Genomic DNA, 11,077 nt, shown 5'->3' on the forward strand with positions numbered 1-11,077 from the left:
ATTATAAGGCAAGCATCATATTCAAAATAATCACATCCTGACTTTAGCATGTTGATAAAACAGGTCATTATCTTCAGAGATCAAATATCCTGAAATTTTAAAATAATCCTGTATGGAGGTGATAAATGAGGAGAGCATGTGCTCATCTGTATTCTTCCGAATGCTTTCCCACGAGCATTTCTGCAGCCTGAAGCTCAGGAATCCCTAAGGCTTTAGCCAGGTGCCTTGTATTTTATACCGGCAACAGAGGCATTGGTGGGGATCCGAACGGTGATCTGGGAACCAGAGGCTTAGAGTATTCCACACCTCCTGCACGGTGGCTCCTCTGATGCAGGTTAGTGCTACGACTCCTAGACTGAGTGCTTACAACCGGGGATGGTATGCGCTAATGCTTTCACTGTGGCCCACTTAATTTCTGTAATTTTAAAAACTATATCACAATCATACTATTTGGAAAGCACAGAAATTAAAGCACCTGGATTGCACTTGATAACATCATAACTATTCCTTTTATATTCTTCCATATACATTTTTTACAATTTGAAAAATATTGTTTATACAATTAGCATGATATCTAAGCTTGTTCCAGCTGTTATATTTATTGTGTTCCATGGGAAATTTATTAGTTCTACAATAGTTCAGGATGCACATTGTGGAAAACCTTGCAAAATAAGCCCTTTGTGTTTACAGGGTCTCCTCCCAGCCCTTCTTTTTTAGTCATATTTTAGAACGATATCCACAAGGTATGGCAATGCTTCAAGGGACAAGACTAGCTCTCTGGCTCTCACTCCATATTGCCAAATTGACTAATAAAGGATTTTTCACTTTTACCCTGAGATTAATCTTCATTGCATCCCTACTGGTAATGAATATCATAAAGAGACATTGAGTGTATAATGTTTGAATGCATAGAAATTATAAAAATTTCGTTTAAACTATGTATTAATTTCCAGTGAGAAAAAACATCCTTTCATGATTATATTGCACTAATGTATCTTTATCAAATTGTAATTATGAAAATAATATTACAGGTATTTCCCAGTGTAAGACAGGGTTCCATTCTGAAGACTCTGTCATAAGTCAGCTCTGATATAAGTAGAATATCTAATTTTTTAAAAAATATTCATTATTTTTGTCTCCTATTAACAATATCTTTATAAATCCAATCTTTATTTGTCTTTGGGATTGGCAAGAGAATGATAACATCAACAAATTACGTGCTACAACGTTATATGTAGTACATATTACTAATAATAAGATGTACAAAGATAAAAAAAAGGATAGTCATAGGGCAGTTCGTTGTAACTCAAATATGTCTTAAGTCGGGGACGATCTGTACTAAGCTTTTAGGAAAGTTGAGTCTTAGTTAATACTCTGACTCTGAGGTAAATGGATGCATGTATCTGATTCTATTAAATTCTCTATTCATGAATTTCTCTTTGGGAAAAAGTTTGTGTAGAGACAAAATTTATGTTTGATAACATACTAAATATAAACAATTTAATTAAACATTCTACATGCACTTTTTTCATTTTTACAAAGTAAGACAGTTACCCATTTTAAATACACTAACCTGAGACACACAGTTTATAAGAGAGGTGCCTAACTTCACAGAACTCACAGTTGCTCCAGTGAGCTCCAGCAGATTTCCCAGACTGAGATGCACTAGGAAGAAAAGGCTAGCGATCTACTTCTGAAAAGTCAGCCAAAGTGAACCCGATGGATGGCAATAGTCCGATCAACACCTGATTATGGGAATGGCGCAGGACTGGGCAGCATTTTGCCCGGGGTAGCCGTGTGTTAGGTGACTTAATGGCATCTAACAACAACGATGTGTTTGAGGGTCCATTCTTCATTTATGCTGTTTGTTTTATTCAAAAAGTTTTTTTTCCTTTATTTATGTTGTCTGTTTTATTCAAAAAGTTTTGTCATTATTAAGATAATAATTGGAACAAAAAACTGGCTGGCAAGCCCAAAATAACTGTGGGGAGTTTACTTTCATGACCAGGATTTTGGACCCATGCTTCCTACTTTTGAGACCAGGGAAAAATAAATTAATCTAACCCTCCAGTCCTTCATCTGCAAATCTGAAACAGTGACAGTTTACCTCATTTAATTGTTGTGACATTCCATGAGGAAATGCACATCCAGGGTTAACACAGGACTTGGGACATTGTTCGCTACAGTTATAAAAATCCTTGTTATGTCTGAGTTACTCCATCTATATCATGCAGATGTGAAGTAAGAGTCATTTTGGCTTGGAATTGTTTTGGATTGAATTGAAGAAATGAACATACTAGTGCCAGGCCAGAATATTGGACAGGTGGGTATGTAACATAGAGTGTACCTTTGAGAAAGGGGAAGCTTTGCTAATTCTGGGAACACCACATTGAGGTAGACAGAAAAATGTGACAATGGATCTAAAAGTACTCTGAGCTCTCTGCAATTACCCACTTTATACAACTAGAAAATAAATGGGAATACGTTTTTATCCTCTTTTAAATTGTACAGAAATATTATAGACAACTAGAAGTTTATCTGATCTACATACCCTCTTGTACTTTGGTAGTGTGGAATTACACAGAATTGAATTCACTTGGGAACAACTGCCTTTTTGATGTGAAATACGGATAATATTTTCTCTTTTTACCTGCTATTTTAAAAAATTTTGATTGAATTTTGAGACATTATTGAATTTGTGGCAAGTTTCATGGTATCTATTACAATTCTTATAACACATTGAATATTAAAGGCATGAGAACACATTGTAAAATTAATAATCAAGTAACCTAATAGCCTTGGAATAATTAAATTTACCATGGTCATGAGTGTTTCCTCTATGTTCAGAATAAATTCATAGAAGGTAGACAGACAGAGGGCAGACAGAAAAATCTCAAGGAACACAGAAAACATGTCACTTATGCTGAAAAATGAAGACTGATATGTAATGATATTTTTGTTCTTTGGTATGAAATAAGTAACATTACATTCCATGTGAGTTATGGGAAAATACTAATTTTACTTTCAAAATATTTTGGTAGGAAACATCTATGTATGGCCAATAACAATATAATAATGATAATAATCAATAACTTTTTAGAGCTATCTTCTTGTGCATGCATTCTCCAATGTACTTATATACATTTTATTTTGTAGTTATCAAATAATCCGATAGTAGATACTATTATGTCATCTCATTTTGCACATAATGAAACTGAGGTTTAAGCATATTGCTCAAATTTATCCAACTACTAAACAGTGGCATAGGTATTCAAACTCCAGAAACCTGGCCATTAAATATGTACTTTTGTGTTCAGACAACCTTCAGATGAATACAGCTACCAGTTTAAATGTTTATTATTAGATTAGTCATGTAACTTTTCTGAACTTCGTAATTTATACTGATTAAATGTGAAATATACATATATTTCACATTATATGAACTGTTTGTCCAGCGAATAGAATGCCTGATATGATAATATTTTCAAATACAGTTAATTTAAGATAATTTCATCTTAAATTTAAATCTACAGAAGACTTTCAAAATCATATTCATTGAATCTTGGCATCTGAGAAACATTGGAAAGCTGCCCTTAAGCTCAGGGCCTTAGCAGGTGGTTATCAAATCGCCAAAGCAGAGAATGAGCCAGATGGAAACAATTGAAAACAGTGCTCCAGTACAGCTGTCTACCAAAGTCTGTGAATTTTCCCAGTCTAGAAACAAGGAGAGTGGCTCATAGGAAAGTAAGTGACCTTCCCCAAATATAACACGTATTTGTGAACAAAATATGGACAGGTCTTTAGAGTTCTGACTCCTAGTCTTCATGTTATTTAAGCGACTCGTAACTCGTATGTCTATACCCAGTGTGCCCTGACCCAGGGCCAGCTTAAGTGAATGAACTTTGCATGTCATGACCTCCAGTTCAGCGGCAGCCAGAGACACAGACCTGTCCATCCACCCAATGCAGTGAGAAACGCTAACAAAGAAAATAGATTAGAAAAGGAAAATGTTTCCTTAAAAATAGAAAGTCATATGAATTTAAAAAGTAATAGGAAAACACAGCTTACCTGAAACTAATAGGAAAGTGAATACAATATTTAAAAAAAAAAAATCTACAGACACAGACTACTTTACCCCTATGTTTTAGTGGCCTTTAAGAACACTGATTATCCCTCTTTTGTTTAAAAAAAAAAAATCAGAGACTACAAATTAAAAGATGAACTATAGCAATACATTTTGTGAGTTTAATATGTTTAATATTCATGCATGCAAAGACAGTACAATGTAATATTAAATCAACAATGATCATAGATTCAAACAACTTATATACCAATAACAAGTTGTTTGATCCAAATAACATTGAAATTGTTTAAAATGGTAGCCTATTAATGAAATGCAGAACATTAATATTAAATTATTAATATCATATAAGTATCCCAAATATATGTAATATAAAATGCAAAACTTCAGTCCAAAATAACAAAAATGTCAAATGTATAAAATCAACTGGAGAAGATATTCACAATGCATATAAATAACAAGTTATAAAGATATATAAATTAAATATATAAATTACAAAATACATGGGAAGTTCTTTAAATTATTAAGAAAAAGCCAAACAATCTAGAAACCATGAATTAGAGATATTCACAGTTTGCAGAAGAAATCCAAGAGGTCGATGAATAGATTAAAAGAGTTTCTGCCATGTAACTTAAGTGACATGCAATTTAAATTTATTTTCACACTTACATGATTGCTGTTAATTATCGCATCTAACAGTAAAATATGTGGAGGAATTATCACACAAATTGACAGTTGACTGGAGTGTAAAAGGTGGAGATGCAATTATCTTAAACCCAAAATATTCTAGTGAAATATTTACTTGAGAAAATATTGCCACATGCACAAGGATATGGGTTATATTAACAAAAGATTGGAAAGAAGCTAAGTATTCTTAAATAAACATTATATATATATACATCTATATTTATATATATAAATTGCATATATATGATGTAATAAAATTTGGCAGTAGTTAACAATATATTAAACGGAATATATATATATTTCACTCAAAATATATATATTTGAGGGAACAAAGCATAAAAGAATGATATGCTCACTATTATAGCATATGTATATCAATTTTGAAAAATGGAACATCTACATATTTTATTGATATGAAAGTCAATGTTGGTATATACTAAGAATCAAAAAATTTTAATATGTATTAAAGGTGTGAAGATCATAGACCATTCACAAAATTTGCAATGTTTTCCAAATAAATTACAGAAAAACTAAAAAAGGATTTACTACACCACAGATTATGAATGAAGTCCAAACATAATACTGTTGGTAATCCTGAATTCACAGCTCTCTCTGACAATTTGAATTTGTGAGCAAAAGACACCACCTACCTAAGTATAATAGGTGAATCCATTTACATGTGCATCCATTCCTACCACCAAATATACTTAGACGTAAAAGAAACGGAAGTTATAGGTTCTAGTGAAAAGAGGAGCTATTCTGAAAGTGAATGAGTACCTGTATATTTTACCTGTGGGAGATGTTGGACCTCAGGTTCATTATATGAGAATATCATTTGGATAAGTCATAATCAATGGATTAGTTTTTGTCTTCTACTTTTAGAAGTATAAGATTATTGATGTCCAAATTTATGTGAAAATTGCATGCAATACAAATTATGTTCATTTATGAAATTATTAACTTTTTTGAATGGATAAAACCCAAACACCTGTGCTGTCAAGTCAATTCTGACCCTATAGGACAGAGTAGACCTGCCTCATTGAGTTTCCAAGGAGTGGTGGTGAGTTTGAACTGCCAACCTTTTGGTTAGCTGCCGAAAGCTTAACCACTGTGCCACCAGGGCTCCCTTAGAATGGATACATTATATATTAAATTAAAATCAGCAGCATTGTTTGAGAACATAATACATAAAAGTTTAAATGTTGAGGGGGTTCTAAACTTAATGAGATGTAGGCACCATGATCAGGAAAGCAAGTCATGATAATATAAATGATATGGCGATGGGTACAGTAGTATCTGTGGTGGCTGAAAGCCTAGTGTGTTTAGAGCACAGGCTGCATGTAAGTGTGGAATAGAGAATTTTTGCTTTTGTTTTTTCCCCATCAAACTTAGTTTTATCAGTTGTAATTTATTTGTCTTGATATTGAAGAAAATCATGTGAGAATCCATTAAGCAAATATCTAAAACACATGCAAAAGTAATAACTATAGGCATATCACCTCAATACCTACTAAAGTGCATAAATCTGAATTTCCTTCAATATAGAAATACCCAAAGTGTAAAGAACTCGGACTGCATAAGTAATATTTCTTAACACCATGAGTAAATTACGTGTGGCATACTGACAAATTATTAAAAAACAATAGAGGTGTAAGTTGTACTACTGTACATGTATGTTATCTAATTTTGTGTGAATAAAAAATAATGTATAGTAACAGCAGAGATGGATAGTACTATGCTATGGCAAAAATCTTGTTTGTAAGTGAAAGATTAAAGTAGCAATTAGCCCTCCAAGTCTGCGATTTCCCAAGTCATTTGATCAAGTTTTCATAAAGATATGTACAAGCTTCCTTTAAAAAAAAAAAAAAAAATTTTTTTTTTTTTTCCTTTTAAACAAATCTTATTTCTGCATCATTTTACATCTTTCAGGCACCAGTAGAGCCATGGTCAATGCAAACGGCACCACAGGAATAAACTTCATTCTTCTAGGGCCTTTAACCACACACAGATCCACCTATTCCTGTTTGCCATGGTGCTTATGATCTTCATCACCTCACTGATGGGCAACACCCTTATGATCATTCTCATTCATGTGGACTCCACATGCCCATGTACTTCCTGCTTAGCCAGCTTTCTTTCATGGAGATGATGCTGGTCTCCACCATCGTTCCCAAAATGGCAGCCAACTACCTGATGGACACTAGGTCTATCTCTCCCACTGGCTGTGGAGTCCAGATCTTCCTGCTTCTCACTCTGGGAGGGAGTGAATGCTTCCTCTTAACGGCCATGTCCTATGACCGCTATGTGGCCATATGTCACCCACTGTGCTACCCCATTCTCATGAGTCAGAAGCTCTGTTTACTCGTGACGTCAGGTTCCTGGCTCCTGGGAGGGATCGATGGGCTGATGCAGGCTGGTGCCACTTTGAGCTTCCCTTACTGTCACTCACGGGAAATCAATCACTTTTTCTGTGAAGCACCATCACTGGTATGCCTTGCCTGTGCTGACACCACGATTTTTGAGTTTTTCATGTATGTCTGCTGCATTCTGATGCTCTTGATCCCTTTGTCTCTCATTTTGGCCTCATACAGCCTTATCCTGGCTGCAGTGCTCTGCATGCGGTCAGCCGGAGCTGGGAAAAAAGCCTTTAAGACCTGCTCCTCTCACCTGGTGGTTGTGGGACTCTTCTATGGCACCATCATGTTCATCTACATGAGGTCCAAATCTAACGATTCAAAGGACCATGATAAGGTGGTCTCAGTGTTTTATACCATCTTCATACCTGTCTTGAACCTCCTTATATACAGTGTGAGAAATAAAGAAGTCAAGGGTGCCTTGAGGAGGTGGCTGGAGAGACATTTTATGTGATATCAATGCTGAGCATAATTTGCCAAAAGGGCAGCAACCAAACTGGATACAGGTTACATTTCTAAAATATTGTTTTGCTATTTTGTTCATCCCATTTAAATTCTTCTTTTTGTGTTATCAAGTTATTTTGCTCTTACTTTGCCAATCTGGCTCCATTGTTCCTATATGATTGTTTTTATATATGGTAAACTAATTAAAAATTATATTTGTCCTCCTGTTATAATTTGCAATGGTGTTTTTGCTCTGAAATTAGGGCTCTGGCAATAAGTATGAGTGACTGAGTTTCTAAATAGCATATGATAAGTGTATAATTTGTATTTTTTGATAAATAATGGAAATCATTAATTTTGATGGGGATATACCTTTTGAAAACTAAATGTAGATCCTAAATCACATAATGAAGATAAAATAAATTCAAATGAAATAAGGACCCAATGTGACCATCAAACATAAAATACGTAAGAAGACATCAAGAAATATTTGCAAAATGTTGCTGTGGGAAGATTTGTTAAAGAAACTTCCAGACAGAATATAAAAATGCTAATTGGCTTTTCATGACCTATGTTAAAACATAAGAGTAGAGAGATGAGCTGAAGAAAAAAATATATTGTGTACAAAGGAGTCAGTACACAGTGGATTCAAAAATAAAACTTTCTTTCAGCAAAGAAGTCTCAAATTAAGAAAGGGCCTCAGGCCAAAGATCCAACACAAGTTGTGACTCTAAAATCATTTATTAAGGCTTCAGGACGATTTAAGACACTGTACAAAAAAAAAAAAAACCTTAAATAAACATCCAAAGAGACAAAAGACCTTCTATAAATCTTGAGAGTCTTGTAGATTCTCTTTAGTTAAAAATATATAGGACTACTAAAATGTTTTAGGGCACTGTAGTGCAGCAGAGTCACAGGAAGCCCAAGGTTGGTAGTTGTGGGTTTTGTCTAATGGAGTAAATTCCAGTAAGATTCATGGAAAACTCACAATGTTTGCAAGCATGTTTTTCTGACAGAAATATCACTAGTTTGGTCTAAGGAGTAAGCTGATTGAGGTGACTACTCCGTTTTCTCATGGTAGAGCAAGGGTGACTCAGAAAGCAGAGGCAAAAATCATGTAGAATAATTCCCAGAGAATCACACTGAATCTTAGTTAAGGAGCTGGCAACAATTTCTACCAGAATTTTAGAATTGCAAGTGACTGTATGCTACCCCATTCCCTATTTTAAGAAATGTCTTAAGAGTAATTGTGTTGGTGCAATTATATAATCCCCATGCTGTGACAAAGAGAGAAACCAAGACTTCTAGTGCACATCCCCCGCTGAGAGCCCAACCAAATTCAAAGCCATTTTTTTCAGTCCTTGGTGGCACATCATGCAAGTGTATCTTTCACCTCCCAGTTGAGCCACTTCCACTGATGAAGCGTGGAGTAGAGATGAGCTGTCCCTGATGAAACCTGCTGAAATTGCAAATTCATTTGCAAAATAAATAATTGTTGTTTTAAACTTCTGTGCTTTGTGGATACACACACACACACACACACACATACACACATATACACACACTGGAATAGTGCTCAGGTGAATATATGTGTTATCTAAAACCCATAATAAAGATATGAACTACATTTGAATAAAAGGGGTTATAATTCTCTTTCCCTACTTCATATAATCTGGAACCACTGTTCTGAAAATAATATTTTTATCTGTTTAGAATTATTTTATATTACAGAGAAGTCTTACCACTTCGGCTTTGATTAAAGTTTTAAGATGTTCTAGAAGTGAAAAATCAAAAACAATGTGGTTGAGGAAAACCACTTAGATTTTTCTGTGAGAGGGCCAGGGGTTGCCGTCTGGGATCAGTCAACTAAGAACATGTACCTTGGGTAAGTTAGCTTCTCTGATATACAGCTATTCTGTCTATAAAAACAGCATGCCTAAAATTAAAAATATATGTATTATCAAGATTAATTTAAGTTAGTAATGTGAAAATAACATGACAGAGACTTCAGTGCCTGGAAACATGGCAGATAAGGTATCATAACCAACACACAGAGCTAGTTGAATAGATAGATAGACAGACTTGGAAAGAGATTATAGGCATGTGGATCTAAGTTCTTCTTTCATGCATTAAAGAACTGCATATATATACCACAGACACACACATACACAAATAAAAACAGTAATTAGAAAAATAAGGCAGAAGGAAGTAGCTTCTTTACCAGAATATTAGTCAAAGGAAATAAAAAAACAATGCTGTATCAACTTTCATGGCTCTGTGTTTCATGGACAACAGGAGATAAACTACAAGGCCCCTAAAGGTGAGGATTCAGAAGAACTCTGAACAAACCAGGGAATGTAAGGGACAACACAATTCTGTCTGAGTTAGCTAGAAATTAACCTCCCAGCTCCTCAAGTAGGTCCAGGAAATCTGCAGAAAATTCTTTCTCAGTGAATGGCACCAAGTAGAGTGGCTGAGAACTCGGTCAAGAACTTGTAGGTCACATAAAAAGCCCATAATTGTCTGCTGGAGAGAGAGGTCCCATGGAGCAGCATTGCAGCACTAGACATGGGAGTGAAGAAGTATTCTTGGACATCCAGCCCAATAGGTTTTCAGGTGACTCCAGCCAGTATCTGATTGCAACTTCAAAATGGACATTCCAGCAGAGAACCAACCCACTCAACCCAGAATCCTGGGGAGATAATAACTTATTGTTTTAAACTGCCAAGTTTTGTGGTGTTTTGTTAGACAGCAATAGCTGTGAAGATATGAGTTAAAATATATAATACCTTTTATTGTTTGAGTAGATGAAGTTGTAATAAAATTAGTTTTTGATTAATTAAGTGTATGGTACATTGTCCTAGGTTATCACTAAACATAAAGAAGTAAAGTGCATATTGTCTTAAATGACACAAAGAAATCGTGAAATGCAAAAAAATAATCAATCCAAAGAAGACAGGAATGAGATGAAGGGGGGACACAGAGAAGATAAGTAACTAAAAATCACTACATTGAATAATATAAAGTTTTTTTTAATTTAAAATATTTAGTCTATTTACATTTGCTGAAAAACATAAGTTTTTCAGCAAATGTAAATAGACTAAATATTCCGAGCAAAGAATCTAGACTGGAGAAAACCTTTTCGTATTTTAATTGTTGTTGTTAGGTTCCTTCATGTGGGTTCCTACTCAGAGCGACCCTATGTGCATCATAATGAAACACTGCCCCATTTTGCCCCAACCTAACTATCATTTCTATGTTTGAGCCCATTATTGCGGCCACTGTGTTAATCCCTCATTTTTGCTGACCCTCTACTTCACCAAGCATGATGTCCTTCTCCAGGGACTGGTTCCTCCTTATAATATGTCCAAATTACATGGGACGAAATCTCGCCATCCTCGCTTCTAAGGAGCATTCTTGCTGTACTTCTTCCAAGACAAATTTGACCATT

This window comes from Loxodonta africana, unplaced genomic scaffold (genome assembly GCF_030014295.1).
Source record: "Loxodonta africana isolate mLoxAfr1 unplaced genomic scaffold, mLoxAfr1.hap2 scaffold_95, whole genome shotgun sequence".
Lineage (NCBI taxonomy): Eukaryota > Metazoa > Chordata > Mammalia > Proboscidea > Elephantidae > Loxodonta > Loxodonta africana.